A 12,252-nucleotide genomic window follows, 5' to 3' on the forward strand; every position below is an offset into this window, starting at 1 on the left:
GAAAATTTGAGGGGCTCTGTGAATTTCACTTGGAATGAGACATTCTAAATCAGAAACCATTCCACTCCGGGGAAATAATCTTCCTATTAGTTTGTTTTGCAGCCGGTAATAAGAGGCTCTGTTCAATAAAGGAGCACCTCAGTGTGGGGGGCCCTGGGCACTCTGCAGTGGGATGCGATGGAGGGCTGAGGCGATTGGATTCAGGGGCCCTAATTATAAACCCCTGCAGCTGGCTTTCATCAAGGTCTGTTTGTGCGGGGACTCGTGTGTGTCTGTGTGAAGGTGGATGCTTGTGTGTATATGTGTGTGATTTTATTTGTGCAAGTCTGGGTGTGTGTGTGTTTATGTGTACATGTGTCCGCACTTATGTCTGTGAACACGTGTGGACATGTTTTTATTTGTGGGTCCTGGGGAGCAGATTCACCGAGGTAGAATTTGAGCTAGAGAGGATGATGAAGAGGGAACAAGGGAGGAGGAGGAAGGACCAACTTCCCTGATGGAATTTCCCTGGAGTTGCTGTTGATTTTGATCCTGACAAAGAATCAACTCCCAGAGAATCAGGAAGGAAAAAGAATCTCAGTGGATTTCAGATGTGGAAAGTACCTGAGAGATTATCAAACTGAATGTTTTTCAAATTTCTTGGTTTCAGGACCTCTTAAACTTAAAAAAAATCATTTATATAATAAATATAATATAATATAAATATTATATGATAAATATAATAACCCTGGGTATTTAGCATGTTAAAAATTAAAACTGATAGAAATTTTAACATTATTTATTCATTTGAAATAATAACAAAGCCATTATAGGTTAAAATAACATCTTTTAAATAAAAAAAAAATCCATATTTTCCAAAACCACCACAAAAAATAGTGGCATTGTTTTACATGTTTTAAAACAAAAATCTTCCATGTCTAGCTTAATAAAAGACAGCTGAATTCTCCTCTCCGTTTCTCATTCAATCTGCCGTGCTGTTATTTTGGTTGAAATCTGCAAAGAAAACTGAGACTCATATAGCTCTGTAGTTGGAAAAGAAAGGAGTATCTTAATAGGCAAATGACTTCTTAATAATGTTCTGAAAATCGTTTTGACCTTGAGGAGCCCTTAGGAGGGCAGTGGGGACCGTAGGGGTTTATGAATTCCACATTGAGAACTGCTGATCTAATCTAATCTCCTCATTTTACAGATAAAGAAAATGAGACCTAGGGAGTTTAGCTAAACTTGCCTGAGGTCATCTAGATAGTGAATCCTGGAGGAGAATTCAAACCCTCTCCTCTAGTTCCAAATCTGCCATGCTGCTTCTCACTAATCCTATTATTTTGGAGAGGAGAAATTAATATTTATAAAATATCAGTAACTTGAAGAGGGATGCAAAGCTTATGTGTGAAAGTGCTTTACATCCATTTAACATCCATTAAAAAAAATTTGAGCTTCCAATTCTCTCCCTCCCTCATTCACTGAGAAGGCAACAGATGGGATTATACATGGGAAGTCACACAAAACATTTCCACTTCAGCCATGTTGCCAGAAAAGCAAAGTTTAGAAAAAGCTCGCTTTGATCTGCACTCAGATCCTATCAGGTCTCTCTGGAGGTGAGTAACATTTTTCATCCTAAATCCTTTGGAATTGCCTTGGATCATTGTATCACTGAGAATAGTTAAGTCGTTCAGAGTTAATCACCACAGGATATTGCTGTTACTATGTACAATGTTCCCCTGGTTCTTCTCACTTCATTCTGCATCAGATCGTGGAAGTCTTCCCAAGTTTCCCTGAAATATCCTGCTCATCATTTCTTTTAGCACAATACTATTCTATCGCAGTCCTATACCACACTTGTTCAACCATTTCCCAATAGAGGGCATACCCTCAATTTTCAATTCTCCAAAAAAGTTGCTATAAATATATTTTTTTGGTACAGATAGATTTTTTTCTTCTTTTCTTTGATTCTGGGATTCAGACCTAATGGTGGTATCAGTGGTCAAAGGGGATGGGCAGTTTTATAGCCCTTTGAGCATAATTCCAAATTGTTCCTTTTTTTTTTCTTTAGACTTTTTAGAACAATTGTAGAAATTGTTTTTTACAATAGTTGGATTAGTCCACAACTCCACTAACAGTGTGATAATGCCCTTATTTTTTCCACATCTCTAATATGTGAGATGTTAATGTGTAAAATTCCTTTTCTATTATGACAGACAATCTGATAGATTTACCTCCAAGGACTTTGAATTCTCTAATTACTAGTGATTATAAGACTATTGATCCCTTTGACTTCTAAAAACTGCCTGTTCATATCCTTTGACATTTACAGTGGTAGTGAGTCGATAAGAACCAGGTCTCTCGGATATCATACCAGGAAAAGATCTCGTTTTTTAACTCTTTTTTCCTCTGTCATCTTCACCTTCTCTAATCATGATGAATGACAACTTTGGAGACTGAAGGGAACTTGAAGACCACGTGGTCCAAACTCCTCATTTTATAGATGAACAAACAAGACCCAAAGAACTGATTGACTTAGCTAAGTTGATATTATTAACAGATAGAATTGTTACTGGTACATTCATTTTATTGGTATAATTAAGATGTTTTACAAAGAGCATATTTGGGAAGAAAGACAAAACCTCTTCCAAGAGAATACCATGACTAACAAAGCGCTGGTCAGGTGGGGAAAGGAATCCCGTGGCCCACACTGATGCACACATCGGTGTTCAGAGTGTTACCAAGAGAGGTGGTGGTGATGGTTTTGTCATTTTTCAGTCATTTCTGATTCTTTGTGACCCCGTATGGGTTTTCTCGGCAAAGATCCTGGAGTGGTTTGCCATTTCCTTCGTCAGCTAATTTTACAGGTGGGAAAACTGAGGCAAACAGGGTGAAGTGACTTGTTTAGGATCACACAGATAGTAAGTGGTTGAGGTTGAATCTAAACTCAAGAAAATGAGTTTTCTTGATTCTCTACCTAGTGCTCTACATACTGTGGCACCACTTAGTTGCCCAAAAGGGAGCTGATAATGGATCTAATAACAAGCAATTGTTAAAGGCCTGTTTTATGCTGGACGTTGTGCTAGATACTAATTTCTGCCCTTGATGAGTTTATATTCTACTGGCATGTAGAAAATACAACTTTTATGCAAATAAATATAATATACTAAATTATAAGAAAAAGTAACTATGAAGCATTTGGGGAAGCATGGGAAGAGTCAGGTGAAGTGATGCAAACTGAAATGAGCAGGACCAGGAAAACACCTGATACAATAAGTGCAACAACATTATACTTAGAAAGGCCGAAAACCAAAATAAAACTGAATATTGTGCATTCATAGTCATCATACGTGGTCCTGAAAAGAAAGGGGAGAAAAAAGGGTGTTCTTTCCTTCTCCACATAGGTGAAGCAATACATAGGGTGTCAGACTCAATTTCTGGTTTGGCTGGTTTTACTGAACCATTTTTTCCTTTCTCTCTTAACTTTTGTTAAAAAGTATGACTTGCTGGGTAGAGGAAAGGGAAGAATAATTTTTAAAATAAAAGGTCAATAAAACTGTAGCAATAAAATTAAAATAAGTACAAGTCAAGGGAATTTTAAGGAGCAGATAGTCCTAGGATCCAGGGGTTGGCATAGGCTGGAACAGAGGCATCGTAAACTGAGGAAAGGGCTGATTTTTCAGAGATTTCTTATTTTCCACGTCACCTAGCAGTGTCTTAAGGTCATAACATGTCAGAGCTTGAAGGGATTTGAAAGGCTGGGTTTAACCCCTTCATCAGGCAAATGAAGAAACTGAAGTTCATATAGAGGAAGTCACTTGCTCAAGGTGAGGTAGCTAGTTTAGAAGCCGGCCCTCTTGCCTCCCAGACTAGTGCTTCTGACAGAATTTAAGTTGCTTAAAAGTAAGTTTCCAAGAATATTTGTGGATTCTGGTTCTGTTTCCAAAGAGGACGTTTTTGTTAAAAACAAAATGGTGGAGCAAGTTTGGGGCAGGAAGGCAGAACACTTGACTTTATGCAGTAAAAGATCAGCAAACTCAAATTGCTAAAGAGGTCAAGTCATCAGAGAGTCATAGTGGTTGGATGCTCAATATCCCCATGATTGGAAGCTCAGAATCACTGTACTGGTACAATCCGGATTAGTCATACTGATTTAGCTCTGAGTCCCATGTGACTAAGCACTGAGTGCCCTTTTCTCAATCAGTGAGCAAGCATTTATTAAGCACCGACTGGGTGCCCACTACTAGGGATAGAAAGACAAAGTTTCCTCTACCCTCTCCCAGAGTACTGATAGTTTTAGTGATATATAAAGTATAAATGTTAAACTCAGAGCCTTTAGAGGCCTGTAGCCCACAACACTCCTGAGTGAGTCCAGAATCAAGTTAAATATAATTGGGAAATAGCTGACAAGGTAAACAAAATTCAGTAAAACATAGTGGTTTGTCATTTCCTTCTCCAGAAGCAAAGAGAAGTTAAGTAACCTGCCTAAAATTACTCAGCTAGGAAGTTTCTGAGGCTGGATTTGAACTTAGTTCTACCTGACTTCAAGCCTAGCACACCATCCACTGTGCTACCTAGCTGCCTCACAATACACACACACACACACACACACACACACACACGCACACATTATATATATACATATATACTAGTATATAGACCACATACATATATATTATATATACATATATACTACAGATACAATATATACACATATAATACATAATATATATTACATATAATATAAACCACATACGTATTACAATATAGCCACATATGTTTACAAATATATTCATTATATATGACTATAGGAACATATATTTATGTTATATAAATCTAGTTAAGCATTTAATAGTTATATGATTTAATGTATATGACGTGCATATATAAAGCAATGTCAACAAGCACTTATTAAGTACTTACTATATTCTGGATGTTGGAAAGAGAGTGAAATGAAGCAAACCCTCAAGGAGCTTATTATCAAGGAAACAATATGTACCTATGCACATAGGGTATATCGAATAAAAACCAAATATCTCCACAATAATTGAGAGAAGGAGGACCTACAGCTAAGTGATTTCCAGGGACAGTGGTGTTTGAGCTGAGGTTCCCCCCCCCCCCCCCGAGGCAATTGGGGTTAAGTGACTTGCCCAGGGTCATACAGCTAGGAAATGTCTGAGGCTAGATTTGAACTCAAGTCCTCCTGACTTCAGGGCTGGTGCTCTACCCACTGTGCCACCCAACTGCCCCTGAACTGAATTTGAAGGAAAGAGGTGAATCTGAGAGATGGAGGGGAGGAAGGAGGTAATGCTTCCGGCCGTGGGGGCCAGACTATGCAAAGACCAGCCGGGGTGTCCGGCTTTCAGCTGAGGGCCTTCGTGTCTTCTCACAACATCACACTGTGATGCATTCGGCTGCTAAGCATCCTCTGCGCCGATTTGTGACTAGCAGGGTTCAATTACTGATGCAACAGCAGAAGAAGTGACATCCACGCACCAGTGAATTGCCTTTTACAAAGCCGTGTCAAGACTATTTACCCATCACTTTATAGTAATTTCCACCTTCTGAAAGATTGCACTAATATGACAGAGCAGGGAGACAGTCCCTTTCCTAGGACAAAGCAGGAGAGAGACAGAGACAGACAGAGAGACAGAGAGAGAGAGAGACAGAGAGAGAGAGACAGAGACAGAGACAGAGAGAGAGAGAGAGAGAGAGAGAGAGAGACAGAGAGACAGAGAGAGAGACAGAGAGAGAGAGAGAGAGAGAGAAACAGAGAGAGAGAGACAGAGACAGACAGACAGAGACAGAGAGAGACAGAGACAGAGAGAGACAGAGACAGAGAGAGAGAGACAGAGAGAGAGAGACAGAGAGAGAGAGACAGAGAGACAGAGAGAGAGACAGAGAGAGAGAGAGAGAGAAACAGAGAGAGAGAGACAGAGACAGACAGACAGAGACAGAGAGAGACAGAGACAGAGAGATACAGAGACAGAGAGACAGAGAGACGGAGACAGAGAGAGACAGAGACAGAGAGAGAGAGAGAGAGACAGAGAGAGAGAGAGAGAGAGAGACAGAAAAAGAGACAGAGAGAGACAGAGAGAAAGAGAGGGAGAGACAGAGAAAGAGAGAGAAAGAGACAGAGACAGAGATACAGAGACAGAGAGAAATAGAGAGATAGAGACAGAAGAGGAGAGAAAAGAAATTTATTGTGAAACCCATTATTAGAGAAGGTATAAAAGAATTTCCTGAGACAAGGTAGACCCAGGGAGTCTTGGGGAAGGCATGGAGGTAGCTCAGAGCATCGTTCTGGGGCAGGAGACCTGGAACGTCTGACCTGCCAGGGGCTGCTGGTGGTGCTATTGGACTAGGCAAGATCGCTCTGGGACTGCCTGTGCCTGTGCTGGCAGGACTAGTGTTCAGTCTGAAATAAAACAGCATAATAACAGTTTAAACATTAAAGGGAAAATTAATCTCTATAAAAATATTCACAGAGTTTACTATCCAGGCAAGTCTATGCCCAAGCTGGTTTATTGTTTTATATGTGAGCTTTTCATTTGAAAGATAACACATAGGAAATGTAATTACATCACGTTAGCAGAAGTCTCAGAATCCAGACAGACGTGGAAAAGTCCCGCAAACAGGAGCAATGTGGTACATTCTGAACTTGGAACGGGGCTGGATTCGCGGTCCCAGAGTCTGCAATCCCACCAAAGGCTCGCTCATTTTCAAGGCTGCCGGACTATGGACTTACAGGTTTAATGACGGCAGGAATTGTTCACCTGGGCTCCTAGGCACATGTCAGGGGGTCTGTGAACTTGGATGGGAAAAATGTCCTTATTTTCACTAATGTTTAATTAAAGTTTAGCATTTCTTTTGAATATTTAAGATTATTCTGAGAGAAGACCATCAGCTTCACCGCCAAAGAGATACATGAAAGAAAGGGTAAAACCCCCTGAATTAAAGGCTACCATGAAAATTCCCATTAAGATGAAAAGAAAGAAGAAAAGTACCCACGTATTTCATAGCATAGCTCATAGGAGCCTTCAAGCTGAAAGGGAACAGAGACAATCTTGTCCAACTTTCCCATTTTATGGATTAGAAGCTGGTTAAATGACTTGCTCTCATTAATAGAGAGAGTAAGTGGAAGAGACAAAATTTGAAAGTGGATATTCCTGTTTCAAGACTTACGCTTACCTCTAACCAAAGCCCTAATTCTAGTTTTATCCCTAACTCAAACCATGGCCCTAGTTTTAAACTAATACTAGTTTTAACTTAAAAATCTCACCTTACGTGCCAAAATGTTTGTGGCAGCCCTGTTTGTAGTGGCTAGAAGCTGGAAAATGAATGGATGCCCATCAATTGGAGAATGGTTGAGTAAATTGTAGTATATGAATGTTATGGAACATTATTGTTCTGTAAGGAACGACCAGCAGGATGAATACAGAGAGGACTGGCGAGACTTACATGAACTGATGCTGAGTGAAATGAGCAGAACCAGGAGATCATTATATACCTCAACAATGATACTGTTTGAGGATGTATTCTGATGGAAGTGGAGCTCTTCGATAAAGAAACCTAACTGAGTTTCAATTGAGCAAAGATGGGCAGAAGCAGCTACACCCAAAGAAAGAACACTGGGAGATGAATATAAACTGTTTGCATTTTTGTTTTTCTTCCCGGATTATTTCTACCTGTGCAACAAGAGAACTGTTCTGTTCTGCACACATATATTGTATCCAGGATATACTGTAACCCATTCAACATGTAAAGGACTGCTTGCCATCTGGGGGAGGGGGTGGAGGGAGGGAGGGGAAAAATCGGAACAGAAGTGAGTGCAAGGGATAATGCTGTAAAAAATTACCCTGGCATGAGTTCTGTCAATAAAAAGTTATTTAAAAAAAACTCACCTTACTTGTATCACAACCAAAGATCTTGCCCTAGCCCTAGATCTAAGTCTAATCCTAGAAGGGAACCATAAGACAAAGGGCAAAGGTCAGCAGTTTCCATGGCCACTGACTTGGGCATCCACGGGGGCTTCTTGCTTTTTAGTAAGAGTCAAGATCGTGTTGTTTCCTATAGAAACGCCCCCTCACCTGTCTAACTGCTAAGTAAAGCATCTGTCCCATTCTCCGTAAGACTCATTGTGGGAAGATTTTTAACTCAAAGTACAGAGCTCTTTACTCAGTATTTATTGAGTATCCGCCATGAGTGGGACTCTGCATCCCATGAGGATGGAATAGAAGGGGGAAATACGGGATGCACACCCACAAGTCTCTGCCTTGGGAAGGTCAACTGCCAGTCAGTCAATAAGCATTTATTAAGCTCTTACAATTTATCAGGCATTGTTTTAAGCATTGGAGATACAGAGAAAGGCAAAAGACGGTTTCTTCTTTCAAGGAGCACAGGATAGAAACAATTATGTACAAATAAACTATAGACAGGATAAACTGGAGATTTATCCACAGAGGGTGACACTAGAATTTAGGGAAAAATCAGGAAAAGGATCCTCTTGAAGACAAAAATTGGAAGGTGATAGGAAAAAAGAAGTCCTGATTCAAGCTCTGCTATGGCATATCAGTTCACCCTTTTTATAATTTCTTTAAGGATGTTGTAGTATGTGAGAATAATTATCACAATTTTGGGGGGTAGAAATGAGAAAATCAGCACATGGGGCAGTAGTTATTAATCTTCTCACAGTCATCTTTTTGGGAAATAACGATACGCTCTGAAATTTTAGCTAAACCTTTGGTGTCCTTCCTCCTCTAGATGCCATTAGAATCAATTCCTCAACTTCAAATTTGTCTGTTTTAAGTGGTTTGGTGACGTTGCTCTGTTTATATTGATTTTTTATAGCAGTATATTTCATTTCCTCTGCGGCATTTTAGATAATGAGATGCTGGAGTCCAAATGTGGTGGTGAGAATTTTATTAATGGTGAATATAAAATTTTTTTACAGATCTTTTCTATCTTTTATTTGCTTGTTCTCCTTTCAGCTTCATCTTTCAGTTACCTTGTTGAATCTCAAGCTTCTTTTTTAAAATTTTATTTATTTAATTATTATTATAATTTTTGCTGAGGCAATTGAGGTTAAGTGACTTGCCTAGAATCACACAACCAGGACGTGTTAAGTGTCAGAGGCCGGATTTGAACTCAGGTCCTCCTGATTCCAGGGCCAGTGCTCTTTCTAGTATACCTGCTAGCCACCCTCAATCTCAAGCGTCTTTAAGTTTATGTTTCTCACAAGCTAATAACATACTATCTCTACTTGTGTGATGAGCAATTCGCATCTAAGCTCCCTAAGTCTTAGTTTCTTCATCAGCAAAATGAAGGGACTGGACTAATTATTTCTGAGATTTCCCCCAGCTTTAGGTCTATGGTCCTATGAGCTCTACGTGCCGAGACAACTGAGATGGGCTCAGCTGGGGTCGGCTTACAGAAAGCATCCAGGTATGGGACAGGGTTGACACTTTCCTGCCTCAGAAGCAGACTGCTCTACAAAAAATCTGATGTGTCTCTTCCTTGACACGACTTAGGAACTGCACATGAGTTTTTCCCGGCCTTGTTTTGTTCGGGAGCGATGAATGAACACTCTCTCTCTTTTCCTTTTAAGGCCAAATAGGTGAGAGGGTTTCTGTCATCTCCGTTCTCTCTTTTTCAGAGCAGATTTTGGAAAGGTGAGATGGATGAGATGTTCTGAACACGACAGGGACTTTTGGGGAGTTGCTGAGAGCTGGGATATCACTTCAAAATGGGCCTTCTCCAGCTGCTGCCATTTGATAAAAGTCCCGTCCACAAATGTTTATTAAAGGCCAAATATAGATTATAGTAATCTATATGAAGTACTAATATTAATATGAAGTGTTGGATTTACAGAGAAGGACAAAGAACAGTCTCTACTGTCAAGGAGCTCAGTATCCAATGACAGAAACGTGCAAAACTGTAGAAACAGCTATGTACAAACAATCCATGGGGAGGACGTAAAGTTAGAGAGGAAACCCTGGTGATAAGGGGTAACCAGAGAGACTTCTTGCAGAAAGTTGGATTTTTGTTGGGTCTTGATGGAAGATGAGGAAGCCAGATGAAGAGGAAGAGAATTCTAAGCATGGAAGACAGTCACGATCAAGTTAAATTATTATTATTATTATTATTTTTTGCTGAGGCAATTGGGGTTAATTGACATGTTCATGGTCACGCAATCAGGAAGTGCTAAGTGTCTGAGGTCAGATTTGCTATTATTAGATTATCATTATTGTTAATAATGATAATCTGTTCTCAGGTGGTTCCCTTAAGCTAGGAGAACCTCAGAGGCACGAACCATCTCCTGTTTGCCTTTTGTCCCACTTCCTCTCACCATGCTGGATACATAGCGGGTGCTTAATGATTGCTTGTTGAATGAATAATCTACTCCCCCTGCTCCCCAGTTCCCAGGTTTCCTGTGGTTTCTCTGTGGGCCAGATCAGATCTTGGGTCCCCCACTGCGAAGGGAACAGAGATTGATGGACTCACATCGTGGCGACTCGGTTGTTCATTTGGGGAGCACAAACAGCATTTGCAAGAAAATGGAAGGATAAATTATTAATCTTCACCAAGGAAATTTCTAACCCCATTAGTGTCATGTCATTAAATGTGTTTCTTATGCCCGGGTAGTGATTTTATTGCCGATCAGAACGGGACAGAATGCAAACGCTGTAACACTGGATTTAGTCAATTAACGGAGATGCAGGGAAACTGTAAGTCGGTGGTGGTTTATTATGGCACTGCTTGGAATGGAAATGCTTTGGTGACTTTTCCATTTGCTTTATAGCTAATGTTTCCATTTATTGCTGAAGTCTGTGCACTCTATTAAAAAAAAAAAGACTCTTTTAGTTTAGATGCCCAAACTAGGATGTTTAAGGCAGGAATGGAGATGTAACTAGGGCAGGGTAGCGAGTCAGTGCCCCAGGGTGCTGAAATTTAGAGGGCACTGTCTTGTAATTTCTGCAGGTAGAAATGACTGAGTTTAAAAGACCTGCTTTTACATGCTCCACCCAACCCCAGGGGCCACATGAAAGATGAGCTCCTCCATGACTTCCCCAGGCGTAGTTTTGGCGTGTTCTAGAGTTTTTGACTCGGTTTTGGATGGGTAGTGTTCTAGACCTACAAGGTACGTGTTTCATTCTCTACCATCTCGCCCTGCCCGCTGAACTTGGTCTTAAATTTGAGCGCACCTTTCTTGCTGTTTACTGAGGGGAAAGAGAAGAAGGAGGGCATTTTGAGATGCTAGTTCTAGGCTCTAACACTTTTAGTTCCAGCTCTGGATGGATATTTATTTATACAGGATAAATCCTAGTCCTTGCCGAATTTAAGAGCTGGAAGCCTAACTCTCTCTAGGAAGGATTTTCCAAAGTCTTCTGACCAATACATAAATGAAAGAAGAGTTTTTAGTTATTTTTGTACTTGCTCTTCAACAAGTTTTCTACTAAGTATTAAATATGAATAGAAAAACAAAGAGCCCCTGCCTCAAGAACCTTATATTCTTCTAAAAATATAGAGAAATATGTCCATGGAAGAGGACTTTTGTTTTGAAAGTTACTGGAAGGAGGCAGTAGGTGGTGCGATGGATAGAGCCCTGAAGTCAGGAGGACCTGAGTTCAAATGTGACCTCAGATATTTAACACTTCCTGGCTGTGTGACTCTGGGCAAGTCACTTAACCCCAACTGTCTCAACAAAAGAAAAAAAATGTTACTGGGATAGTGAGCAGAGCTGTGGGGGAGTGGATTGATGTTCTAGGAACAATGGCAGAATTAGTTTGATTTTGGCTCTCCAGCGGCCAGAGAGCAGGGATGGAGTGGAGCAGGGTGGGATTCCCCTGAGAAAGCAGGCCGGAGAAGACAATTAACAATTAGAACAGAGTGCCAAGATGGAAGGCCTGGAATGAAAGAGTCAAAAACTCCAGGGCAAGTTTGGCAACGGCCACTAGGAAGGTGCCAGTTGAGAGAAGAAAGCTCCAGTTAAAATATCCCAGATTTAGAAGAAGTTTTTCAGGGTTCCGCTGCAGAGAAAGTGGCTGCTTTCTCCCATCATCCTGTCAGGATGCTGGCCCCTTGGGAGATTATCTGCCCCTTTGGAACATATCTGTAAGAAGTATATGATGTTATGACCAACCAGTCTCCTTTTCCTAAAAGTTCTCGCAAGATCTGAATTAATGAATTGCCCATATTTGTACTGTATGCTACAAAAAAAAAAAAAAAAACTTTCTTCACAATAACCTTGTGAAAATCTATATATAGACAAGT

This window comes from Antechinus flavipes, chromosome 1 (genome assembly GCF_016432865.1).
Source record: "Antechinus flavipes isolate AdamAnt ecotype Samford, QLD, Australia chromosome 1, AdamAnt_v2, whole genome shotgun sequence".
NCBI classification, from domain to species: Eukaryota; Metazoa; Chordata; class Mammalia; order Dasyuromorphia; family Dasyuridae; genus Antechinus; species Antechinus flavipes.